Consider the following 26,879-nt stretch of genomic DNA (forward strand, 5'->3'; position numbering starts at 1 on the left):
CAAGAACTTCGAACTACTTAAACCTAACTAACCTAAGGACATCTCACCCATCCATGCCCGAGGCAGGATTCAACCTGCGACTGTAGCATTCGCGCGGTTCCAGACTGAAGTGCCTAGAACCGCTAGGTCTCAGATGCTGGCGCTCTGATTTTCTGAAGATAATAATAATACCTTGAGGGTTACAATCAGCAAGCTGATGCTTTAGTAGTTACCACACTTCATTTTGCTTTTCTTGTGACTAACTGGGTCTCTTACGAGAATGTCTCATTCTTCTTTACGAACTGAATCAATTTATATATCTCTAAGTTTTCACCTCCTTTTTTAATTATGATGTTATTCTATCGTCCCCTGAGTATTTTGACAGCAATCTTCATATATTATTCATTTGTCAGATTGTAAACTTTACCATGACGCTAAAGACAGTGCATTTGTCTGGAATGTGTACCATTTGAGATTTCTTCTCGTCAATATGAAGGCCATTGATATACAGGAATTTATCGGCTCTTTCTCATAGCAACATTAGAGTTTCAGACCTGATTTCTGGTTTTGAAGCTTCATATGAGAATGCAATAGATAAAACGTAGTCTTGTATACCTCTGGATATTATTTTTCCCTTTTTTATTTGTAAATTAAAGGGATGAAACTGATGTGTTTTGTATTTTCACTACATGAGCAGACTGTTAGGTAAAATAAATTTCATCTGGAACAAATCTGAATAAATTATTCAAATAGTTAACATAAATATTCGTTTTGTAATTAAAAAAACACATTTTTTTTCTTGCTGAAATGTGTTTTATTCGTTCCAGACGCCTTTCACCTCTTACTTTAGAATGTCTTCACTGGAATTTAGTATGATACAGTTTTGTATTGATAAGCGATATTTGTTGATTTTAAAACAGCTCAAGTCTTATTTTTTACGCAGACAAGTGATAACTTTCAGTTATTCGTGTTTTTAGCTGGCATCTGTGTGTCCTCTTATCTGGTCACATGCTGCAGGTCATTATAATTTCACTTTAAGCAAATTTTCACGTTAACAACTTCCTTCTTCACAATAATTTATGTTGTTTAAAAGTGTGCCGATACCAGTGCATGTTTTATATTGAAAAGAACATAATTTTTTTAGTTAGTTAATTACTTGCTTAATGTAACTTATTTAAAGGTTGCTGTGATAATGACTGAGCTTCCAATCAACATATGCACAACGTTACAGCTGATTGTACACTCCTGGAAATTGAAATAAGAACACCGTGAATTCATTGTCCCAGGAAGGGGAAACGTTATTGACACATTCCTGGGGTCAGATACATCACATGATCACACTGACAGAACCACAGGCACATAGACACAGGCAACAGAGCACGCACAATGTCGGCACTAGTACAGTGTATATCCACCTTTCGCAGCAATGCAGGCTGCTATTCTCCCATGGAGACGATCGTAGAGATGCTGGATGTAGTCCTGTGGAACGGCTCGCCATGCCATTTCCACCTGGCGCCTCAGTTGGACCAGCGTTCGTGCTGGACGTGCAGACCGCGTGAGACGACGCTTCATCCAGTCCCAAACATCCTCAATGGGGGACAGATCCGGAGATCTTGCTGGCCAGGGTAGTTGACTTACACCTTCTAGAGCACGTTGGGTGGCACGAGATACATGCGGACGTGCATTGTCCTGTTGGAACAGCAAGTTCCCTTGCCGGTCTAGGAATGGTAGAACGATGGGTTCGATGACGGTTTGGATGTACCGTGCACTATTCAGTGTCCCCTCGACGATCACCAGTGGTGTACGGCCAGTGTAGGAGATCGCTCCCCACACCATGATGCCGGGTGTTGGCCCTGTGTGCCTCGGTCGTATGCAGTCCTGATTGTGGCGCTCACCTGCACGGCGCCAAACACGCATACGACCATCATTGGCACCAAGGCAGAAGCGACTCTCATCGCTGAAGACGACACGTCTCCATTCGTCCCTCCATTCACGCCTGTCGCGACACCACTTGAGGCGGGCTGCACGATGTTGGGGCGTGAGCGGAAGACGGCCTAACGGTGTGCGGGACCGTAGCCCAGTTTCATGGAGACGGCTGCGAATGGTCCTCGCCGATACCCCAGGAGCAACAGTGTCCCTAATTTGCTGGGAAGTGGCGGTGCGGTCCCCTACGGCACTGCGTAGGATCCTACGGTCTTGGCGTGCATCCGTGCGTCGCTGCGGTCCGGTCCCAGGTCGACGGGCACGTGCACCTTCCGCCGACCACTGGCGACAACATCGATGTACTGTGGAGACCTCACGCCCCACGTGTTGACCAATTCGGCGGTACGTCCACCCGGCCTCCCGCATGCCCACTATACGCCCTCGCTCAAAGTTCGTCAACTGCACATACGGTTCACGTCCACGCTGTCGCGGCATGCTACCAGTGTTAAAGACTGCCACGGCAAACTGGCTGACACTGACGGCGGCGGTGCACAAATGCTGCGCAGCTAGCGCCATTCGACGGCCAACACCGCGGTTCCTGGTGTGTCCGCTGTGCCGTGCGTGTGATCATTGCTTGTACAGCCCTCTCGCAGTGTCCGGAGCAAGTATGGTGGGTCTGACACACCGGTGTCAATGTGTTCTTTTTTCCATTTCCCGGAGTGTATTTCAGTACAATACAAGATTTTTAATGAAAAGGAAAGAGAGCTCAATAACGGAAATGTACCAGATACGAGAACCGTTCCGGAAAAAAGTATTTATTTTCCAAAGATCTTATTTGTCAGCATTTTCTGGGACCTTAGAGGAGAGTACAGTATTTTATCAGTTCCCGTGACGATTTTTTTATTTCCGCTGATCTTTTATGTGGTGGACGATCCTGCCCTCAGCTCTGGTTATTTCACCTTAATGACTTCCACGGCCGAGAAGCGGGCGCACGGCTCTGCTCTGAAACCGTCCGTGGACGAGCGCAGCAGATGCGCCGGAGAGGGCCCCTGCCCCGCCTCTGCCTCTACCGTTGCCGGACCCCGCTAGACCGCAGCCCTGCTTACGTATGTATGAGCTGAGCTACGGCTGCAGTCGGCGCAGCTGGCTCCAGGTGCGGGCGCATCGCGAGTACTGCCCTAGACGGGCGACCACCCACTCGCTCTAGCACCCCCAACTTCCGTTTCGCAAAATCCGCAGCCATCATTAGGGGCAGAACGAGGGACAATACACGTCTTGGGCATAGGACTGCAAATTATACTGGGAAGAGATACAACTGTAATCTTGAATTTTTAGTGCTCAGTGCCCGTGCTTGCACAAACTTTAATGCAGTCCGTCGTCTAGTAGAACACAACTAGATATATTGCGTGAGTCACGTGAGACGTAACAACCCTTTTATATCGTGAACGGTTACAAATATTGAAACGCGATTTCCGGCATATTTTAGAGCCTCGAGGGGCACGTATTATTTTGAGATATTGAAATAAGTGCGTTTTTTTAACGGAACCGTATTCGTTTTATGAATGCGTTCGATAGCTCTTGAGAAGAAAATTACCGTGATATCGCGTTTCTTAATGGTGACGTTCAAATCTGTGGTAAAAAAAGAAAGGCAGAGACACGGATTTAGTGGGGAAGTGGAGCGGACTTGTTGTACGCTGAAAGTCGAACACCCCTTACTATAAATTTTTATTAATTTTCAGTAGCCCAACAACCGTTTTTATACATTAGCTGAACAGTCAACACCGTGCCCTACCGTTTCATTTATTTTGCTACCGCCAACTATTAGTCTCTTCCTTTATTTAAGATCCAACAATCATTAGTTAATCAGCTCCATTTTACACTGAAATCCTTTTGTTTTGTTTTCTAACATTCACTTACAACAGCGTATGCAATGATAATACCCAAAAACCTTAAATAACAATACTAAAGCATTTCAGTCTCTTACGTTGAAATTAAAAAAAAAAAAAAAAAACTCAGACAGTGTCAGATGACAGCTCTTTAACAATAGTCTATGAACTTACTACTCCAGAGCACACTTACCATTAAATTTCCACAAGTTAAATCAGTCTATCAAAAGCATTTACGAGAGCACTTGATAACAAATAATTTGACCAAAACTCACGCAGAAATGATCAGCTTACGTACTCATACGATCATTTACAGTTAGTTAACCAAAGGAAATGCAATTTATAAAATCCAGTTTACCGAGAACACTTACCTATATATTAACTTAAGAGCTGTCCACTGTTTCCGGTAATGCCAATACACACAGTGCTCAAAGTCGAAACATTTCGGTCTGCTATATAACAGTACACAGTGAGATGTTACAATAGCAGAAAAGACAACCTTTTATCAAAGTACCATGTGTAGACTAACTTTACTTAACATCTGGCCATCCCTTGGACCGTTCGTGCTTTTGTACTACTCGAATCACACCTGTCATAAAAATTCGAGAATTGTCCTATAATGTGAGACCGTGGCCGGTAACGGCATTAACGGTGCAATCACCGTCAGGCAGAGCTCTCGTGCTACACGATGTCAGAATGTCAACACGTTTGCCTGTTTACTTGTCTGCACTGCGGGCCGCTCATTTCTGCTTCATCGTTCGTTGCTTGCAAGCATGGACACCAATAGAAGAATGGTTCAAATGGCTCTGAGCACTATGTGACTTAACTTCTGAGGTCATCAGTCGCTATCCAAAACCGGCGCCGAAGCAGTTGTGGTACACCACGGGCTGTAGACGACAACGGTGAACGATGGCTGCGGAGATGTGTACGGGCGACTAGTCGTACAACTGTTGAGAAACTGACCGGCCATATGAACCAGGGCGGTACCAACAGAATCTTCTCAACGACAGTTCAGCGAACTTTGCTATGTACGGGCCCGCACAGCAGGCACCTCATTCATGCTCCCATGCTAACAGCTGTTCATCGGCGACGCAGGCTGGACTTTGCACGGCAATACCGCAACTGCACGTCCGCTGAGTGGTGACAGGTCGCCTTTCCGGATGAATCACGTTTTATGCTCCATCCGACAAATTACTGTTGTTGTGCATGGCCATGCAACAACTGCCCGCAGGATTCAGGCCGCAGGAGGGAGTGTTATGGTACGGGGAATACTTTTGTGACGTTCCCTGAGCGATTATGTCATTCTGAATGGCACAATGGATAAACTCAAATATGCATCCGTACCTGGGGACCGTGTCCGCCTCTACATGTGTTTCCCGAGCACGATGGCATCTGCCAGCAGGACAATGCAACGTGCCATACTCCTCGCAGTGTACGGGCGTGGTTCGAAGAGCGCCAGGATGAGTTTTCCGTATTTAAATCCAATCGAGACGCCGTCGGACCACATCGATCGGGCTGTCCGTGCCACGGGTCCTCAATCGAGATACCTAGCGCAGCTGGCCAGGTCGCTGCCTTGCAGAACCGCATTAACTGTCTTGCTGCTCGTCTCACAGCCTTCCGAACTGCAAAATTTGGTTCTTCAGGCTTTTGACACGTGGGCCCATTAATGTGACTGGATTGTGTATTTTGATCTGATGATGATGTTGGTCGAAAACTGTGATAGAAAATAATTCTATGTGTAAGTGTATAGAATCGCCGACCTCTCTAAGGATTTCCTATCCTTTGTAGTGCAATTTACTTACCTCGTCCGAAAGCATAAATTGTGTGTTTTGAATGTCTGAACGCTGTATTCCTACTGCTTTTTGCATCGTACCAAATTCTTATTCTCTTTACGTAATTTTCGATGACTCTCTACCCGTTTCAGCCACAGTTCCCTAGTTCATGAAGCATCTCATCCCAATCGCAGATATACTTAGATGACACCTCTATCGGAAAATTAGGTCTTTAATTGTGATGCGAATATTACGTATTGAGACAAATTAGCCAGAAGTGCTCAAAAGACTGACCACCATAGTGTGCAAAACTAAATAGCTTGCAATAAGGGTAAACATCTTATCTCACAAGGCGCAGGACAAGCCCCTCTGTGGCAACAGTAACCGTAAAACATTTATTTCCTCACTAAATGATTTTATTATGTTAACATATTAATCCTATTTTTCAAATGGAGACACTATCTAAGCTTGCCTGTGTTGCAGATGGCACTAGCTATGTGATAGCAGCCTGAGCTTCAAAATACCTTTCCAGTCATGTCGACAGACTAAAGACTGTACAAAGCCACATGGTTTCGTTCACGTTCATCCACTATGCTTCTACGTGAATACAGGTGAACGTCGATTACACAGATGACTGTGGTCAAACAGTAATAGGACTGCAGTTACTTAAAAAAAGCAGACACAGAATATACGTGTCATGAGCAAACTCCTCCCGCACAGGCCATAAAGGCTCAAAGGTACCGACCGGCCGCCGTGTCATCCTCAGACCACAGGCATCACTGGATGCCGATATGGAGGGGCATGTGGTCAGCACACCGCTCTCCCGGCCGTATGTCAGTTTCCGAGACCGGAGCCGCTACTTCTCAATCAAGTAGCTCCTCAGTTTGCCTCACAAGGGCTGAGTGCACCCCGCTTGCCAACAGCGCTTGGCAGATCGGACGGTCACCCATCTTAGTGCCAGCCCAGCCCGACAGCGCTTAACTTCGGTGATCTGACGGGAACCGGTGTTACCACTGCGGCAAGGCCGTTGGCATGTTATGAGCAAGCTGGGAAATATTTATCGAGTAAACTGTGACCTGTGTAGTGAATCATCTGTGTTACTTGTAACGGCTAAAATTGTCTCCGGATCACCCATTTCGGCTTGTAGGTTGCCTATCTAACCGCTTCCGGGGGTAACAAAAATTTGATTTTCCATTTTTCATGTAACTATTGACCGAATTTAAAATTTTGAAATGCTGTCATAATGAACTCATTAAGAGGTATAATCTTGTGTTAAGGATGTTACACAGTAAGACAAGTATTACAGAGTGCTCAGACTACATTCGAGCAGTTTTTGAGAATGAGCGAATTTTCATGTAATTTCGAACTTTCAACAATTCTTTTCCTCGCTGATTCTCCCCACTAAATGATGAAAGCAAAGACGTTTGTCGCCCGCTACGGTTTCGATGTTCACCCAAAAAAAGTTCAGTATCGGGAATGAATATATTAATTCTTTACTACCAATTCCATTCGTAACACTTTTTGCAACAGTGTCCGAATGTACCGCTGAACGTACCTGCTAAACTATGACATTGTATGACTCTTTCAGGAGATATGACGTCATAGACATTGAGCTGCATGGAAAAAAATTAATAATCCAGGTAAGTACGAGTAGGACTCGCACACTGATTCTTCCCTACAAACTTAATCATGTATACAAGTAATCCATCCCTCATGGGAAACGAGAATTGCGATGAGTTTTGTCTGTTATCTATCGATACTGTGAAAAAATCAAAATATGTGACGTAAATCACCGTTTCTGTTGACTTAGAAGTTTAAAGTTTTTTCTACCGCCAAGCTCATCAAATCTGCTCGAACAGGTGCTCGTCCAAAGAAATCGTCTCGTAATGACTCCTGGCTGCCGAGTAGTTTTATGCCGACTGCTTCCTACAAAGAGGGCTTGGGGTTCTGCATTTCTCTTGCATCACGTAACTTGATTGCCTGAACAATAAATAATCCAAACGCCGACCCGTGAAAAGTTGTTTTAAAGATGCTGGGCTGCATTACTCTCATTTAAAGCGCTTTACCAATGACAAATTTAGTAACACTTGGCGCTGAAAATCTATGTCCTACACTCTTTCTTTCTCTGTCTACAGCCACTGAGGATGGACTTCAGTATTCACAGCCGCGTCTCTCCCTCTATCCCCCTCACTTACAATTATTTATGTTACCGAATTACAGCGGTTGTCACATAGCGTTCAACATTTTGTCCTTCAAGTCCTGAGGTCGGTGACAGTGTCCCACACTCTTCGAAGGCGTCCTAAACTTTCCTTTCACTCTTTCCAATCTCAGATGTTATTTTTAGTGGTCTTTGTATTTCGACGAAATATAACTGTCAACCGTTCTCTCTAGCACCTCCGTAGCGCAGCGTTAGCGTCACCGCCTACCACGCCAGGGGGCCAGAGATCGATTCCCGGCAGGGGACTGGGTGTTGTGTGTCCTTCATCATCATTGACACGCAATCTCGCCGAAGTGGCGTCAGCTAAAAAGACTTGTAATACGATGGCCGAACCCCGAAGGGGATATCCCGGCCAATAAATCGCACACGATCATTTCATTTTCATTTCTAGAGTTCATGCAGGAAGCTACCGAAAACAGCGCACATTCCCGTTCCACAAACAAATGGTCAAAAACAGATTCCGACGGAGATGCAATATGAATTGCGACTCTTAGCGTCCGGCGCCGAGGGTGGCGTCCATCACATCACGGCGAGTCTGACCATTCAATGAGGGCCCTTCCCCATGTGCTTGTGGGCTTCCTGCAAACTCTGATGACGGCAGTTTCACTCACCGGCTTTTATTATCTACAACGTCCTCTCGCTCGCTTAAAGCTCATTGCAATAAGCTTCCTCAGAGCCCTCTTATTTATGCGAACATACAATTCAGTACGAAAATATAACAAGCATTAGAGAAATTTTGGAAATTACTGGCTCTGACACGTAACTGACGTGGATAAATTATTACGATTTGCTTTGTCTTTTTAATTGCGGTTTTACATCATTTACGCAACGGACTTGTAAAACTACTGCATGACACCAGCAGTGCATTCAGACTTTTTCTTGGTCACCTAATACTAGCAAGAGATCACCAGGACATCATCTATCACAACGAAGTTTTTTAAAGATATGTATTTAGCATTTCCACGTGCGGCTGGCGAATTCCCACAGCACAAGGCGACGCGCGCGCAGCCCGGGAGCGTCAGAAGAGCACGCATGTCGGCCTCCACGGAGACGGCCCGTCCCGCCCTATCTCTCGGGAGCCAAATTGCCACCGGCCGCGCTTTTCTGTGGGCTGCCGCTGCTATACGCAGGAGAGGCGCCTATCAGGAGCAGCGGCTGCTGCTGCGCCATTTCCTCGCGGTGCCGCATTCCGCGCTCCTCCTGTGTTACGCCGGCGTCCGCGGAATGTGCACCAAGGCACGAGGTGGCTTGACGCGGCTAGCGGAGTAGCTGCTGTCTTCTCGCGGTATTTGCGACGGCTGCGGTGATGGGTTTCCTCCTCTTTGTCAGCACGTCTGACGTCGGCCGCATATCTCTGGTGTACAATAAAACACAAGAGATTCGGAAAATGGCGAATTCAGCGTGCTTACTCGGAGAGGGTTGTCATAACATCTGTTTATTACTGTGTGAGGGTAGTGGACCACTCACGACATTAAAATCTTCGTAAATAAATATTTCTTTGCTGGTTTATAATTAGCTGTCAAGCTACTCTCTCTCTCTCTCTCTGTCTGTCTCTCTCTCCCTCTCTCTTTTGAGTCATCAGACATTTGACTGTTTTGACGCGGCCTGCTACGAATTCCTCTCCTCTGTCAGCTTCTTCATCTCAGTGAGGCACTTGCAAACTACATCTCCAATAGCTTCCTACTGCTCCCTCTAATACCATGGAAGTTATTTCCTGCTGCCTTAGCACTTGTCCTGCCATCGTCTCCCTTCTTCTTGTCAGTGTCTTCCTAGTATTCGTTTCATCGACGATGCTGCGGAGCCGGCCACTGTGGCCGAGCGGTTCTAGGCACTTCAGTCCGGAACCGCACTACTGCTCTGGACGCAGGTTCGAAACCTGCCTCGGGCATGAATGTGTGTGACGTTCTTAGGTTAGTTAGGTTTAAGTAGTTCTGATGACCTCAGATGTTAAGTCCCATAGTGCTTAGAGCCATTTGACGCTGCGGAGAACCTCCTCATTCCCTACCCTACCAGACAATCTAATTTTCACCATTTGTCTGTAACACCACATCTCAAATGCTTCGATTCTCTTCTATTCCGGTTTTCCCACTGTCCGTGTTTCACTACAAAGCTGCTTTCCAAAGATATTTTCTCAGAAATGTCTTCCTGAAATTAGAGCTAGGAATGTCTTTTTTGCCTGTGCAAGTCTGATATTGATGTCCTCCTTGCTCTGTCCATCATGGGTTATTTTGCTACCTCGGCAGCAGAACAACTTAATTTCATCTACTTGATGGTCACCAATCTCAATTTTAAGTTTATCGGTGTTCCTATTTCTTCCTCTTCCCATCACTTCCGTCTTTCTCAGATCCACTCTCCATATTCTGTACTCACTGAACTGTTCATTCCATTCAACAGATCCTGTAATCCTTCTTCACTGTCACTGAGGGTAGCAATGTCATTAGCGAATCTTATCACTGACATCCTTTCACCTTCAATTTTAATTCCACTCTTGAAACTTTCTTTTGTTTCCGTCATTGCTTCTTCGATGTACAGATTGAACAGCACGGGCGAAACACTACATCCTTGCCTTACACCGTTTTAATCCAAACACGTTATTTCTTGGTCTTTCATTCTTTTTCTCCCTTCTTGTTTCTTGTACATATTGTATACCCTTCTTTATTACGTACCCATCTTTTACTTTACGTTACCCCTATTTTTCCCAGAATTTCAAACACTTTGCACCATTTGCTGTCAAACGCTTTTTCCAGCTCGACAAATCTTGTGAATGCGTCTTGATTTATCTTTAGTGTTGCTTCCGTCACCAACCGCAACATCAGAATTGCCTCTCGGGTGCTTTTACCATTCCTTAAGCCAAACTGGTCGACATCCTTAATTCTCTTTTCCATTCATCTGTATATTATGTCGTAATTACTGTTCTCGTTGTGAAAACTGCACAATATTTCGGCGGCGCGACTGACCGACATCTTCAGATGCAGCGAACACACTGCTCAGGCTGTTCGGAAGCCTCCTATTTATGACAGTCAGAGAAGAAACTGCGCAGGGACGAACGCAGCAAATTCCGGTGACCAATAGCGCAAATATGCAGATCGGCAGCGAGAGAGACAGCTACGTCACCTGTCAGAAGATGAAACCACGCGCAGAGCCGTGCCAGTAATACTGTGCGCTGCCGTCGGCCGCCACAACGCCCTCTGTCGGGAGCCGCCTGGCGACATACGTGTCTCCGATGGAGAGGGACCGTCCTCGGCGTTGTCAACCAAATACATACGTCGCTGCCGCAGCGTCATCCCTCGTACAACCATCGGTTCTTTCTCATGATCGCTGTGATTTTGACATGGCCAACGCTGGATACCATGACGTGCTAAGTTGGTACCCTGTGTCCCTGTTAAGTAAAGTAGTCGGCTTGCGAATTTCTACTGCTTTTTTAATAACGATGGCTCAGTACGAAGACGACAGTATTTCCGAGTTCTTATATTCCGGAAAATGTCCTGTACTGAGCCAATGCTTGGCCGCTGCAGATTTCTCTCCAGACGTGTGTGTCGTCGATATTCGAAACATCTGTCCACCACGGTGCGACAAGTTTGTCTAACGTATGACATCCCGCAGCTACAGGGAATCTTATAGGCACCAGACCTTCTTACACAAAGATAATCTTTCACTGAGCAAAAAAATGCTCTGACTTTCGTTGGTGGACGAAAGACGCATTTAACTTTATGTTTCTCCAATAATCTTCCTATTTTCGAAGAAACACCGCCGACACATCCTAAAACGAGCATTCCTCTTTGTTAATCACTTTGCTGGTCAGGATGGTGACAGCTTGTGTCTGTAAGCCCGTGTGTGTAGGTTTACGGTACACAGAATGACTCAAGCTGCCATACTCTTTTCTCCGCACCAACTCGTCCAGCAACTTGGATGTACGAGCTGTTAAGCTTATATGATTACAGTGAATGTTTAGAGTTAATTTTACTATCGATTAGATAATCTTTACATCACCCGGTAAGGATGGATACCTTCCTTTCTGCGGCTCACTAAGGCTGAGCAGTGAATAGTGTATGTCGTTTATCCGTCTAGTATAGTACCTATAAGTGTTGTTCCCCTATTGCTGTTAATTTGTGACAACAGACATCATAACGGTATAAATATACTGTGAAACTGATGTCAATATGTCCAACTACGTAAAGACCTATCTGTAAAATAATGCACAACGGACACTACATTTTGTTCTTCTTGCATGTTTCTGTGAGTGACAATAGAAAAACTGAGTGAACGTTTTGGTATTCTCATGTCGAAATTCTGCTGTTTTAAGGTGCAGAGCTTAGCTGTTTATGCTGAAATCATTGGAAGTCAATCTGAGAATTTAGAATTTTGTGTTTCATTTACTGATTTAAACTCATTAATTATTTCTGATGGTGTAGTTTTGAATGGCCTATATTGTGTTTTGCCTCAGAAAAATCGAGAGCCTGTTTGCAGAGAACCAGTCACTACTTTTCAACAAACATTCATTTACATTTTTAAATGTTGAAGTTGTCCATTAGTCTTGATTATTATTGGGCTTGTTTGGAAATCATAATGTTTTTCTCGATGGATGACCTGAGTGAAGGATGTACTAGTAAATTTCGGAACCACTACAAGCTCTCAATAAACCAACTGTTTTCACAAAAAACGTGCTTTCGATGAAGCTCTTTCCTGTCTCTATTGTTATTCCGACCTGAATTCTGCTTATCTTAATTGACGCTTTTTTGGTCACTTTACGTTCATTCATAATGTCTGTAAGTATTCTTCATTTTCTTCTTCAACGTCCCCAGTATTCTTCCTTGCTATCCACCCTCCCCTCCCTCCCATATTTAAGAATGAAAATATTTTGAGTTTCAGGTAAATATTAACCTTTGTTATTTGCCTATAGCGTTTGAAGTCATGCATGTGAATTCGCGCCGAGTCATTATTAATGCAGCTCAATTGGCCGCCATCTTCGTCTACTGGGGTTACATTTCGCTGTTTTGAATTTGAGAATTCCTCGACGGAGCGGTATATACCACTGATCGCAGTACCATCACCTACGAGTTTCGATATTAATGAAATCAGTGATGTCAACCTTCTAGTTGCAGAAGATATAGTGTACCCCTATATACATAGACTGGAACCTGAAAGCCACCGAAAAAAATTCGGTGATTATTCAAGAATATTTTTTGATTATTTTGGTGTGATGGACTCGAGGTCTCCGGTGGATGCTTACGGAGTATTAACTAAATTTTTTGCAGATTCTGGCCCCATTTACATTTCTTTCTACGATATTCGCAAAAATGTAATAAGATTCAACATACAGTAATGTTTGTCCAGAACCGCTTTATAGCAATGCTCAAGGTCAACATTTTGGGCACTTGGTATGACAACCGCGATAACAAACACACGAACCGTATCTGAGTTACGTGCTCCCTCACATTTGGTATAATAGGGCAGACGTTTGTGGAACCACTTCTCCTGATGGCGGGAAGGTGGTTTGCGGCGCTGTTTTCTTGATACTATTTGATCAAGTCTGACACTTGTTAAGTCGTTGAAGTTATCTTAGAAGCTTCTTTCAAACTCCACGGAAAAAAGTATAAAGTTACTTTAAGAAAAAACAAGTCACTGTCGTAATTTGGCGACTATAAACAGTAAAAGATGCTTGTGAACGTCAGTAAATTCGCCATATTGGGCGCTATAACTTGGCGAAAACCACACATCGACATATTTATTCATTCTGAATATGTTTTGTATGGCCTGTCTCCGCTGTGTCACCCTGTATATCGGTGGCGTCGTGCGGCTCCTGCCGCATCCCGCATCTCAGTCTCCATAATAACCTATTTTATGTGTTTTCTATGCTTTCTATCCTCTGACTTAACTTTATTGGGGTTCTCCTCTGCGTCTTCTGTTTGTCGGTCTATATTCAAATATATTTTTGGGTATTCTTTCTTATCGCATTATCATTAAGTGTCCAAAACCAAGAAATTTCTCTGCGTTCTGTTTAATCCATTACGGTACTTTCTAGTGAGTTGTTTACGCCACATCCTCATTTGCTTTTTCCAAGCAAGATTTCTTTGATTCTATGATAGTCTATCTCTGCAGCTTCTTCTCTAAGTCGTCCCGCTCTCCGAACCATAGGAAGTAATTTGCGCAGTAATGGCTTTAAGTATATTAAGTTTCGTCATTAAGCGATTTTTGTGGACCACATAAGTGGAGCGAAGTTTTGTTTTTCCGTTACTTTCTGAGATCAGTCTATTTCTCAACTCATCTTGATATGTTCTGTCCTTATTAATTATAATTCCTGGGCATTTTATCGACGGTTACATTTCTCCACAGATTTTTTTGTTTTTCTTTAATCGATTTTGTATATTGTTATGCTCACTGCTCGTGGGTAAATCTACAAAGTGTGGAAACAGTGTATCTAGTCGACGCAAACTAAACTGCAGGAGGGGTATTAAAATTTAATAAAGCAATCTTTCGTATAAGATTTGAACGCACATTTTTCTGAAAATTTCTCTATATTCTGACGTACATTGTTCAGGTGCAAACTAACAATCTAGAAACAGCGTACTTGGTCATCTCCAACGGATATTCCTATATATGGAACCACATTTAAACGTGATATCTGTTTCGTCATCAGTAATGATTACGTTGAGTAGTAATTACAATAAAAATAATTTTTTAAACATACATTACGAGTACTGGAAAATTAATGAATTAAACATCATTTTCTCTTTCTGGCAAATCCGAACTGTCGTGATGACTCTTAAATAACTTTCATTGATTTAGTTCAGAAATTGAAACACCACCTAATATTTCTACGCTAATTAAAGCCATAGAAGCTTGGTCTTTTTCGAAAGGTCTTCTGACCAAGAAGCTGTTCTTTAGCCGGAGTCGGAGGTTTTTGTTTGTACTGTCATTTGAGTTTATTGTGGTGCCATTTTCATAGAAACTTATCCCGTAACACCGAGAAGCCAAATACAAATGCTTTCATAACGAAATATTTCCTTAAAAATTTTCGTCCCCTATTTTACCCTCTTGAAGACTAAAATAAAATAAACAAAAAATTAAAAACTGAAGACGCATTTTTTATTTCTAACCGGCAAGTCAATAGGAATTTTCATAGCTTTAGTTTTAAAAATGCTTTCATAATGAAATATTTTTATAAAACTTTTCATCCCCTGTGTCACCCATTTAGGATTTGAAGTTCCAAAATCGCAGAAACACATATTTTTCCATTTCTGAACGAGAAACCACTATCCGTAGTTATAGCTTCAAAATTGCCTTAATAGCGTCATATTTTCAGATAACATTTCATCTCCTATTTCACACCATTAGGGGTAAAATTTCGAACAATCATTACTTAAACGATGCCCAGCAACATAAGATTGACAACTTCTCTAATTTAAAGTTGCTGTCCTTAGCAGTCTGGGCTGGGATATGAGTGAAATCAGGACATTTACTTTTATATGTAGAGATTAATTCTTTCACCATATAGGAGATATCTTCTTCGTCCATCATAACCACCACCTGATCATCTGCGAATAAGACATTGTGGTCTTTTAAGTGAATTCCCGTTCTAATGCTTTATCTCTCCAGTTCCGCAGAATAGTGTTGGGGGTAAAGAACAGCCTTGTTTCAATCCTTATTTTATTTTAAACGATTTTGATGTGATAGGTCGTACCCTTATTCTTCCGCGCACATCTTTATATGTGTTGCATATATTTATTATGTATAACGTGTCAGTGGCATATAGTTCCGGTTTTTCTAACAGCGTGGTTAGTGGGCATTGTCATATGATATGTGAATACTGAATGTGTTTCCAGACTTCCTTCAGATCTTTTCCTATCAATTGGTGAAAAGAGAATACTTTATCAATACACGATGAGTCTGCTAGAAATCCACTCTGGTCTTAGATGGCTACAAGTCCTGCTTGGTTTCTTTTTCTCAGAATCGAACCTTACAACCCTCCTATCGAAATGGTTGAACTGAAGCCTCTATAATTATTAGAATGATGGCTCTTCGTAAATGGAACTTATTACAGAATTGTTAAAATCTTTTGGTAGCACTATTCCTCATCAATCTATTAAAGAAGCTTGCCAGCATATCCCATAAAATACTAGATCCATGTATACTCTAACTACCCGTGAACGTCTTCCAGAGCAGCGGATGTATTGTCCCATTCACTTGATAGTCTCTTTCAACTCCATTCCGTGTCACTGGTTCCACATGCTGATTCACAGCTTACCTATTGCTTTTTTGCACTCATTTCTGTTTGTTGTATAGCTAGAGAAGGCCGAAATGCACGCGTTAAACTCAAGCAGGCTGGCGTGAGGTCTGAAACAGGATACGTAATGAATGCTATAAAGAAAAGTACGAAGCTGCTGGAATACTTAACTTTAATCCATCATTTGAATACATCGTTCTTGACGGTACGTTATCAAGAATATTGACTGTAATGGCGCCTTGCTAGGTCGTAGCCATTGACTTAGCTGAAGGCTATTCTAACTATATTCTCTGCAAATAAGCGGGGCTTCGTCAGTGTTGCATCGCTAGCTAAGTCGTCCGTACAACTGGGGCCGAGTGCCAGGACGTCTTCTCTAGACCTGCCGTGTGGTGGCGCTCGGTCTGCAATCACTGACAGTGGCGACACGCGGGTCCGACGTATACTAACGGACCGCGGCCGAGTTAAGGCGGTGACACCACACTGTTCTCTGTCAATAGCTTTTTGTAATGGTCCTCGCATTCCCCTACACTAATGATTGGAAAATTGGAGTTTTCTACTTTATCTGCTCTAAGGTGTTTTATTGTTTTCCAGGCGTGTCTTACTTTGATATCCCCTATATATCGATTGACCTGCTCCCACTTTTCGTCCCACATCACATCCTTTGCTCTTGACATTTATATTCTGACCTCAGTTGCATCTTGCATAGCACTTCGTATACCCACTGTCCTGTGTACTTAAGCACTAGTGGTATAGTTGTTTCTCCTCTTTCACTGTTTCCTCACCAGCTTTTGTCCACCATTCCGGGTTCATACTCTTAGAGCAATCCTTTATTTCTAAGGCCTCTCATGCTGCACTATGAAAATAAGCTCTCATCCCACTGTACAAAGCTGCTGCCGTTGATTCATTGATGTCCCTAATACTGTTCAGTTAGTAAGACAACCTCGTATAGTGTAGGAATTTCACAGAATTTTGTTGCAAACTTCCCAAGTACATCTAAGGTTTCAATTATTTTACTGTTCCCTTCATTCTTACAGTGGGTGTTGCTTTTCTTATAATTTACTAGAACTCTGATTATAAGATGGTATGATCCACATTCTGCAGTTCTGTAGGGTATAATATATTGCGTCTTTAATTTTGTATCTTGAAATTATATTACACGGTCTATTATGGACCTTAAATTCCATGAAAAATGCGCCCATGTATATCTGTTTATTTCCTTGTGAGAAAAGTAGCCGTTCTGTATTCTTAATGAGTGCGCTCCATTAAATCAACCAACCTTTTGCCATTTTCATTCTTTGTTTTCTTCCCATATCTTCCTACAACCTCGCTGTTTTCTTGTCTTTCATGGACAAGCAGTAAAGTCTACAATAAGGTATCTCGCTTTCCGTCTATTAATGCCACAACATTCCTCGTATCTTTATGAAAAGCAGTTTTTGATTACTTTATTAGTGCGTCTATCCTTCTTCAGTACAGTGGACATAATCTGATCGTTTAATATACTTCTTGACATTTCTTTATGCTACCTTTCAGTTCGTGATGTACTACGATTGATACCCCTGTCCTTGCTATTACACGTTTAGTCACCCCGATGTAAATTAGGTATATTCACCAAATATTTTATTTCCTGTATCATTCATTTTCGTCTCTTGGAGATCACCGGCACGCCTTCCCACCCGAAAAGCAGTACTTTAGACCGCACGGCTCAACGGGCAGGCTTACGCAAAAGTAACTTCAGAACTGTCCAGGGAAGTGTTTTGGGACCATAGTTGCTCGTATCGATGTTAATGACCTGACAGACGCTATTAGTAACAACCTCAGAGCCGGCCGGTGTGGGCGTGCGGTTCTAGGCGCTATAGTCCGGAACCGCGTGACCGCTACGGTCGCAGGTTCGAATCCTGCCTCGGGCGTGGATGTGTGTGATGTCCTTAGGTTAGTTAGGTTTAAGTAGTTCTAAGTTCTAGGGGACTGATGACCACAGATGTTAAGTCCCATAGTGGAAAAAAAAAAAAACCCTCAGATTTGTCGCAGATGTTGTCGACATCTGTAATGAACTACTGTCTGAAAAAAACCTGCAGAAATTTCCAATTGATTCTTCATAAGATTTCGGTGCAAAGCGGTGAAACGTAATCAAAATGTGCATAAATGTAAAACCGAGCACTTCACAGAACGTATGAAAGTATCATACGACTACAATGTCAATGTTTCACAGTTGGAATCATTCAAGTGATTTTCCGAGAAATACCTGGATATCCATAGAAGACTGCTTACGAATTACTTGTGTACCTCATCGTTGAAGTGCGTGGGACCCATACCGTAAGACTAACAAGGGATAGTAACTGAATACAAAGAAGGGCGGTACGATTGATCGCAGATTCGTCTGACTCGTGGAAGAGCATTGTAACTTCACCGCACCCCCCCCCCCCCCCTCTTGATATTTAACCTCGGTGTGGCAGGTTGTAAACGGCCCACCACAGGGTTCTCAAGCCATAGCAACTGACTCTGCCTCTTGGGCGTACATTTGGATACTTCCAGGAATTTCAATGGAGATGTAACTCAGTTCCGACCTTGGAAGACTATCAACACCATTCCTGCTGGGATAAAATTAATCATGAGACTGAGGAAAGTGGGCAGTTGATACAACTATAACTAAAACGGGGAAATTCTCCTGGGATGTACATACATATAGGCGGAAGCAGCCTAACCAGATCAACTACTGACCTTCAGAGATAGTAATAGATGAATGTAAAACTCAACATACGTAGTTATGAAAAGAACTTCAACGAACTCTTGAGTTCAAGTACAGAAGAATGTTGATTCCCGTGAGAATCTTGCCATGTTACAGAGAGGCCTGAAACGATGAGGTAGCCATCAAGGTGACGAGAAGGGGGTGGTTGCCACAATGGCTTACCATTTGCCAGAGTGTGTCGTCTCACTGCTATAGTGCGACGTGTTCCCACTCGCCTGTTGTAAACGGTGATGCCTATCCGTGATCGACATTCTTGACTGCTACTCAAGGTAATGAGCGGACAGACGTTAGTCTGACTTAAGGCAGATAGTGCTGAGAGTAAATCGCGTACAAGTCGGAATCACTTTGTTGAAACTCTTGGTCCAAAGAAAAGCTGCCTAACTGAGGTGGGTACGGCTGTACTCACCAATTTTATGGCATATGAGCGTCCGCCTACTGATGCGCTTCCGACCTCAGAAATAGACTGGTACCAATTTGTGGGAAGGGCAGCGGTTCAGACTGCCTGCTGGGACATACAGAACAGACACTTTTTTTTCCGTGGAGGTCTTTTCTCGTGCAAAGACTCTAACCATAGATACCCTGCCGCACTGTAGCACTGAACCTCCTCTAGGAAGAAAAGGAGCTTTGGAATTGTCTGCATCTCAGGGTTGCCACCTTATTGAGCAAATAATCAAATCCTTTGAAAACGGTTGCCTCCGAATTTGCCTGACAGCAAAAGTAAAGGATCCAGAAAGGGAGGAGGAAACGAAATGGAAGTTCACGGGTTGAAAGGCTATGTGATATTTCAGTGATTACAAAATGGAATAAAATTTACACAGAACTTGACAGTATGTGTTCAGTTAACAGCATGACTTTGCACCCTCTCTGGCCTGGATGCATGCACTGTGCTCTGACCCATATTGGGAAGGAAGTCACAATGCCGTTGTACTCTCTCCTGAAGCAAGATTGCCTACAGCTGTTGTAAGTGGTCCTTGATATCCTTGATATTGACGCTGTGACAGAGTTGCTGTCCCCGATGGTCCCACACACGTTCTATGAGGGGCACATTTGGGAATCTTTATGGCCACGAAAGTAAATCAGTATCACGGTTCAAATTGAAATGGCTGTGAGCACTATGCGACTTAACTTCTGAGGTCATCAGTCGCCTAGAACTTAGAACTAATTAAACCTAACTAAGCTAAGGACCTCACACACATCCATGCCCGAGGCAGGATTCGAACCTGCGACCGGAGCGGTCGCTCGGTTCCAAACTGTATCGCCCAGAACCGCACGGCCACTTCGGCCGGCAAATCAGTATCACGCAGACAGTTCATAGACACTGGTGCCATGTGTGGACGCGCACTGTCCTGTTGAAAAATGGCAGTACGATACTGTCACACTGCGAGCCGCCACCGGAAGTCCTACCAATACAGGAGACTACTGCTGCGGATATATGGAACCTCTCCACAGGTCGCCATCATACTCGTCGACGACGGTGACACAGGGTAGTGTTGAGCCGCGATGACACCATTCTAGTCCATGCTTCCCGGCCGCTGAATGACACCAAACGCAGCCCATGGTGTTATGTTAACGGTAGCCTACGAATGGGATAGTAATTCCATAATCGGGCTCCTGCTCGTTTGTAACTAATAGTGCGGAATGACACAGAATGTTGCGTGGAGGCCATTAGTTTTTCTTGGATGGCAGAGGCAGCTGTTAATGGGTTACGGTATGCTTGGTATACAATATGGTGAGCCTCCCTTGTGGTAGTCAGACATAGTTGATCGGACCCTTTGACGACAAGCCTGCCTGCCCTCAAATATCCACACAGCCCAGCATCGGCCGACTGTCACACCAAAATTCCCCCACAAATCTCCATACTGCACTATTCGGCTATCCAGCCAACTGGAGACCGCCAACGAGATCCCTTTCAAACTGTGTCAATGATAATGCCGTGTCACACTCATATGTAGCATTTCGTGAACCTCACAGGAATCACTCAACATCTGACGCTATTAACGCAATTTGTATATCCTAACTGACCTGGTAACTAAACACAAACAACAATAATGCACTCTGCTGAAGATTATACTTTTCAAGGAGAATTGCAACTCTAATGGATTACATATCCATCGATGGAGTGCGCATGTACAAAGTGACATTGACGTTCGCCCTTGTCAAAAGGACGATTCACTTTTTTCTCAGACAGTGCAGATTTCAGCACGCTGCTCCTCAGTATAGTCTATCAGCAATCTATCTGTTACAACCTCTCTTCGTTCTGAATTTTTAATCAGAGATAAAGTCGCATTTAATGACGGGGTAACTACGAAGCAAAATAGTTCACCAGTGAATCAGCCATCAAAAATGTGTACAGAGTCTGCAATAATATGTAGTTATTTTTTATTACTTCAGGTTTCTTTCTTTGTTAATGGACAAATGTACGTCGCGAATCGTGATGATCCTTGCCAGGTTTGTGGCGTTACAGGGTGACTGAAATTTTGAAAAAACTTCGCATGTTATTCCGTGTAATCCTGATGACCAGATTTCAAAGACCCGTATTAAGTGAAGAGGCATTCTTCAGCTCCCTACGAAAGAAGGCTTTTTTTTTCAACCTCCAATCTGTGGCGAAATTAAAACTATGGTGAAAATCCGATGAAGCTTTGCACAGATTGTTTTCAGTGTCTCTAAAATCCCATCGTCATGTCTCACTCTTCAGCTCTGAGAACAAAGTGGGCTCATAAGGCGCCTCGCAGCACGTACTTCCCTACTGAGGGTTTTTACGTAACTGTGACGCGTTTCCTTCCTCATGACAATTGTCGGCCACACGCTGCAGAGGCAACAAACACCCTTCTGCATAGCTCTCGGTGGGAAGTGTTTCATCACATCCTCCTGACTTGGCTGGCTCTGATTTTCATCTCTTCGTTTATATGAACTGCTGACTTTCAGGATAGCATTTTGACGCAGACAATGAGCTGCAGACCAGCTTATGAATTGGCAGAGACCACAGATGGCTGTCCTCTATGATGAGGCTTATGAGAAGTTGGCACCACGTGTGAAATGTCTAAATTGCAGCAGCAACTATGTGGAGAAGCAGCTGGAACGTGCAGCTAAAGGTTTCAAATAAAACATTTTTATTTTCATCTATTCTTTCCATTTCGAGACCAATCAGAGATTTTAAAAAATGCCCTTGTAGCACTCATGCAAGGACCATGAAGACAATATTAGACTAAATACAGCACGCAGGAAGGCATTAAAGCACTCATTCTTCCACGCTAAGTGTTGTCGTGCTAAGAACCCTCTCTTATGCACTAGAACTTATCTGGATGCAGATTCGCGCAATTTATACAGGGCCCAGATGCGTATAAATCAGAATATATGTTTGAATGTCTGGGATCTCCTCCGAAGCCCTGGATCAAATTCAACCAAATTTGACACAGAAACAACAGGCCTCACGACAGGGGTTTTTATAACCTCCTAGCGCCAATAGGTGCCAAGACATAGGCATAAATGTGTTTTCTCAGTCCCTGCTGTATAGGCTGTCCTGCGTGACAGGCTTATAATATTCCCTCATGTCACATCTGTCTTATCTACCTCCTGTGCATGGTACCTTACACATCATGAGCAAGAACGGTTTCCCAGCCTGCCACAAGTAGGCTGCCCAACATGACTGGTGTGTTGTGATTGAGTAGTGTCAGCCTGCCTTATCGACCTTCTTTGCAGGGCAAAGAAAGTTTTTCAAGCTCCTAATACGCAGACTGCCCTGCACGATAGTTGTGTTGTAGGAATAGAAGCAACCTGCGTTATCTATCTATTTTGCAGCAGCTACACATGCAGGTTGATATGGCTCAAGGAAGTTAGAGATGGATAAAGGAAGACAAGGGCAGAGAGATGGGGCAGGAGGCGATGAATGGGGATAGAGGGACAGAAGAAGATGGACAAAGAGATGGAGGAGAAAGGCAGAAATAGTGGGAGGATGTGGAAGAGATGGGGTGAGTGAGGGGAGAATGTTATGGACTGAGAGGCGGGAGGAGGTGATGGTCGGATGGAGATGATGAACATAGGGAAAGGAAAACAGGGATAGAGAGAGGCTGAGGAGGGGATGGATGGGAAGAGGACGAGGAGATGGACGGCGAATGGGGGCTAGAGGGGAGATGATGTGGGGAGCTGGAAATGGATAGGGAGAGAGGAGAGAGAGAGACAGGAGGAGATGGATAAGGTTGTAGAAAATGATCGAAAGAGAGATGAAGGCATTAGGAAATGAACAGAAAGGGGACACAGGGACAGGGTAAGGGAGACGTTGGAAGAAGGAGAAGGACAAGCAGTAAAGGAGGGGATGCACAGAGAGGGTGGAAGTAGGACATGGACAGAGGGAGGTGGAGCAGGATATTGTGAGAGAGAGACGTGAAGGAAATGTACGGGGAGTTGGAGGAGGAGATGAACGACGAGATGGTGGAGAAGGAGATGTGTACAACATGTTTTTCGCACTTGTGTATAAGTGAACTACGGGAAAATAGTTTTACGTATAGAACGGTGTGTGCCTGTTTCAAATTTCACTATTACATATATCTTCGTTGTGGCAGATTTATTAAAAAGTAATTCCGGGTCGTAAAGCGTGGCAAGCAGTGCTGGCATGAGGGAGGTGCCTGCAGCCTCGCCTGGCTTTACTGGCTCTGGCGCGGGTTTTCGGCACCCGACAGGCCGCGTCCGCAGGAGATGCGCCGCTTTCCCTGTACACCTGGCTGGCTTCAGCTCTGGCTGTAAATCCGCACACTGACGTTTTACGGCCCGCTCTGACGATAAAATAACGCGTCCGCCCTGCGCCTGAATGCATCAGGCCGCCCACACCTCCCCCTGCCGAGCGAAGGCGGCCAAGTGCGCGCATCCACAACTTGCCACTCGCGCACGACGTCGGCCTCCCACGTCAACGCTACCATCCGACAAACTTCGCGTATCTCCACTTTGCAAACTTCGCGTATCACCATCTTAACGAAGTTCTTATGTTTCTTTTGTTTCTTCAACACGTTTCATTCTTTACCTGATAGGCTGGAGAATGTGTTTTTAGATCTTGACCCCGGTAAAGTACGAGTACTAATAATTTCAGCCGGATCCCTCCTCTCTCATTTACCTTCTTTCCCTCTCACATTGTTGCTGCTGCGATTACGATAGGCGTCCAATACGTAAGGAAATACTTTTTTTCTCGTCCTGACTTCAGTTCCTACGGATCCACGAAGTTCCCATAGGTGGCGCTATACGTAACGTTCAACATACCGTCTGTAACGGAGGTGCGTTCCAAGCAGAGAGCTGTCACTGAGTTTCTATTGGCGGAAAACCAGGGCATCGCAGATATTCACTGGCGCTTACAGAATATCTTCTAAGAGCGGAAAGTGACCAAAAGCATGGTGAGTCATTGGGTGAGGCGTCTGTCATCATTGCCACCAGGTCTTACAAACCTGTCCGATCTGCGACGTGCCGGTCGGCCGTACACAGCTGTGACTTCTGCAGTGTTGGAACGATGGATCACAATGAAACACTTCTTTGTACACCAGGACATCTCTGCTGGTCTTGCTGACACACTCTCCACCAGCTATAGTACTTAAAGGTACCCCACTTATCCGAATCTGCGGAAAAAATTAAACCAGTATTTGGGTCAACATCTGTAAAAACCTAATTCCTCTCTCTCAAACCGCACCCTATGGGGAGAGAGGGAGAGTTTTAGTTTTAGCGAATCAAAATTTACGAAGTAAATAAGTATTTTTTATTTATCCATAACCATTTTCCACGCAATAATGAGAACATGGGTTTCTTGAATTACAGCACCAACTACAAAGAATAAAAACAAATGTTTAAGACAAAATATACGTAGTTTTATTATGTAGAATCTGATTCTACAATAAAAAATTGGGGTTCCCATTTGAAATTTTAAAGTTGCCTCCCACCTCATCCCTAGGGGGCTGGGGTAGCGGGCTAATTTTAGCACCAGCAGATGTCACCCTCGAAAATAATCAACTTTGGATTCTACACATATTTTCGTGTGAAGCTTATTTTTCGAGTTATTCTGGTTTGTCAACTTAAAATTATATCCTGTATAAACATATTGACTGCTAACCGATCAGTAATCCATTGTACTTGTCTATAATGCATATAGCGGAAATGTCGTTCGTCCTCTGCTATAATTGCGAACTCGTGTACTTGTTCTCCTTTCTACACTGATATAGTCCACTTGTGTCGCCCGCATCTCGTGGTCGTGCGGTAGCGTTCTCGCTTCCCACGCCCGGGTTCCCGGGTTCGATTCTCGGCGGAGTCAAGGATTTTCTCTGCCTCGTGATGGCTGGGTGTTGTGTGCTGTCCTTAGGTTAGTTAGGTTTAAGTAGTTCTAAGTTCTAGGGGACTGATGACCGTAGCAGTGAAGTCCCATAGTGCTCAGAGCCATTTGAACCATTTAGCCATCCACTTGTGTCCTACAAGAGACTCAACGATTTTTCCAGTTTGTTAGATCCGGCCAGGTTGGGGATTTTCTCTTCCCGGGGACTGGATGTTTGTGTTGTCCTCATTCCATCCTCATCATCATTCGTGACAGTGACTAGATTGGACTGCGTCAAGTTGGGAGCTTCTAAGGGCGCTGATGACCGCGCAGTTGAGCATCCCACAAAACCAAACATCATCATCAGCTAGTTGGGTGGCGGTGTAGACTTACAGAGTCAAGTCTCCAATCGTACGGAGGCCGCGAGTTTGGAGGCGATGTCATATGACCGACTGATCAGTTTAAAGTGAGTATACTGAACTTATTTCTCATCTCTAGACCAGGTGCTAGAAATGCTGATAATTAAGGTCTCTTAATGCAGCCAGGAAGGAAAATCGGAAAGGACCGGTCTGTGGGGATTTTACACACTTCATTCACTGGTAGAACACAAATTTATTTTACACAGTTTCAATTACATTGTAGCCAGTTAAGCTTTTATTTTTTTGATTAATCAAACGGCCAAACAATGAGACTCTCATTTAAATTTCAGTGACAGTTTAAATAATTTACAGAAAATTTAATTCAGGATGACTTTATATTCCTTAAGGGGAGACCCCCCCATGAACTATGGACCTTGCCGTTGGTGGGGAGGCTTGCGTGCCTCGACGATACAGATAGCTGTACCGTAGGTACAACCACAACGGAGGGGTATCTGTTGAGAGGCCAGACAAACGTGTGGTTCCTGAAGAGGGGTAGCAGCCTTTTCAGTAGTTGCAGGGGCAACAGTCTGGATGATTGACTGATCTTGTAACGCAAACCAAAACGGCCTTGCTGTTGTGGTACTGCGAACGACTGAAGGCAAGGGGAAACTACAGCCTTAATTTTTCCCGAGGGCATGCAGCTTTACTGTATGATACCTCTTGGGTAAAATATTCCGTAGGTAAAATAGTCCCCCATTCGGATCTCCGAGCGGGGAATACTCAAGAGGACGCCGTTATCAGGAGAAAGAAAACTGGCGTTCTACGGATCGGAGCGTGGAATGTAAGATCCCTTAATCGGGCAGGTAGGTTAGAAAATTTAAAAAGGGAAATGGATAGGTTAAAGTTAGATATAGTGGGAATTAGTGAAGTTCGGTGGCAGGAGGAACAAGACTTTTGGTCAGGTGAATACAGGGTTATAAATACAAATTCAGATAGGGGTAATGCAGGAGTAGGTTTAATAATGAATAAAAAATAGGAGTGCGGGTAAGCTACTACAAACAGCATAGTGAACGCAATATTGTGGCTAAGATAGACACGAAGCCCACGCCTACTACAGTAGTACAAGTTTATATGCCAACTAGCTCTGTAGATGATGAAGAAATTCATGAAATGTATGATGAGATAAAGGAAATTATGCAGGTAGTGAAGGGAGACGAAAATTTAATAGTCATGGGTGACTGGAATTCAACAGTAGGAAAAGGAAGAGAAAGAAACGTAGTAGGTGAATATGGATTAGGGCTAAGAAATGAAAGAGGAAGCCGCCTGGTAGAAATTTGCACAGAGCATAACTTAATCATAGCTAACACTTAGTTCAATAATTATGAAAGAAGGTTGTATACATGGAAGATCCCTGGAGATACTAGAAGGTTTCAGATAGATTATATAATGGTAAGACAGAGATTCAGGAACCAGGTTTTAAATTGTAAGACAT

At 43.9% G+C, this 26,879-nt stretch overlaps 1 protein-coding gene and 1 pseudogene across 1 annotated transcript in view; one reads left to right on the forward strand and one right to left on the reverse strand.

The window, feature by feature from the left end:
• The window catches only part of LOC126481920 (neuroendocrine convertase 2), a 1,488,910-nt gene that overhangs the window by 298,593 nt on the left and 1,163,438 nt on the right, over positions 1-26,879 (forward strand). The window lies entirely within an intron of this gene.
• Positions 6,475-6,592, reverse strand: LOC126482576 (5S ribosomal RNA; annotated as a pseudogene).

Source organism: Schistocerca serialis, chromosome 5 (assembly GCF_023864345.2).
Source record: "Schistocerca serialis cubense isolate TAMUIC-IGC-003099 chromosome 5, iqSchSeri2.2, whole genome shotgun sequence".
Lineage (NCBI taxonomy): Eukaryota > Metazoa > Arthropoda > Insecta > Orthoptera > Acrididae > Schistocerca > Schistocerca serialis.